The sequence below is a fragment of the Sinocyclocheilus grahami genome, unplaced genomic scaffold, assembly GCF_001515645.1.
Source record: "Sinocyclocheilus grahami isolate Dianchi unplaced genomic scaffold, SAMN03320097.WGS_v1.1 scaffold3404.1, whole genome shotgun sequence".
NCBI lineage: Eukaryota > Metazoa > Chordata > Actinopteri > Cypriniformes > Cyprinidae > Sinocyclocheilus > Sinocyclocheilus grahami.
Genome location: NW_015508533.1, coordinates 8,659 through 10,267, shown reverse-complemented (window position 1 = coordinate 10,267; position 1,609 = coordinate 8,659).

Genomic DNA, 1,609 nt, shown 5'->3' with positions numbered 1-1,609 from the left:
GTCAACATCTGAAATATCTTCATGATCCACGACACTCAGATAGAATGTTTCTGCAACACAGACACACATGAAACTAATGATAGGAGATGATAATGGGAGTGATACTTAACTCAACTTAATTTTCGTATTGAGCTTGAGCACCAAATGAGCCTCTGTAAAATGGGAACAGAACAGATTTGGCATCTGAGGCAATAAACTGATGGGAGATTAATACAAGCTTTAAAAGTTTTAAAGTTTGCTTATGTATGCTGTCCCGCACCAATGGTGCCCTTCCTACATTATATAATGTACATCACTGCACACGGACATGCTTCCTTTGTATTGAAATTGCACTTTACGTTGCAACATACCATCTCAAATAAAATCTACTGATTACAAACAATAAGACTGCCTGTGGTGTATAGTTCTGCTAAAATTAAACTTATGTGGGACTCGTTCATTATGATAATATTGAATAACATCAAAGTAATGGAAAAACAGGTGCAATATGACTAAAAAAATTTTTTTTGGGTGGGGGGCACAAAAAAGTAGTCCATTTGAAATGAAGTAAAAATGACCAGATCACCCCTAGTGGATAAGATTAGGATCTGCGCAAAAACAAAATTCACCTGGAAACCCCACAAATGAAAACCCAATTGAGATTAATTTGAATCAATTTTATTGAGAAAACAATCTCAGCTATAAGACAGTATTTACAATACCTGACCACAGCATATTGAATAGATTTCACATTAATTTATAAACATATATACACAAATTATATAATAATGTTAGGAGAGAAGGTCATTTTCAGTCATGTACAAATTGCAGAGGGGGAAAAAAGGTAAGACAACCAAAATAAAGTCTCGCATAATAACGTCAAAGCAGCTTGAATGTCGAGAGAGACAGAAAAAGGCACTTGAAGAAAGAACAGCTTTAGTTTGTTGGTTCAGTTCATTAATGAGAGCACTTCCATGTAATATAGCTCTGACAGCTCGCAGCGGGTGAAATGACGTACAATGGCCCTTCAAAGCAGGGGTTTTATTCATAAATGGGCACAGCTTTTATCTGTCCTTGTGTCTACGTTCCTTTGCAAATCAAAGAAAAATAAAACTGATCATAGATCACATTCTGATACAACCAATCCAGAACTTCTGGTTAGGCATATTTTGAGCCAAAGACAATGACATTTTTCAAAATCCTTACTACAATCTACTACTTAGCGTCATGTCCAATCACACATCCTCTGGCTAAATGGAGATAAACACAAACACATAGTGGTTGCAAAGCATTATATATTATTTAGAAAAGTAGTTTACATAAGGCTATCCTTTTTTATATACCCAAGAAAAAAAGTGCTAATATAATGTGCAGTGTAAAAACAAAATTGGGAGGTTATTGCTTTATGCTGTGTCGGGTTACACACATGCCATTTTGCTGAATTATAAGGGCTCATTTCAGTGCATTATAGACCATAAGACAAACCTCTACACAACACTTTGACAAGCTTCACAAGCTGACCTGAATACTACTACTTCAGTGCATTTGAAATCACATCTGATTTCAACAGTGATGAGTGTTAATCTACAAAAGATGTGTTCATGGAAAAAGTAAAAAAAAAAAAAAAAAA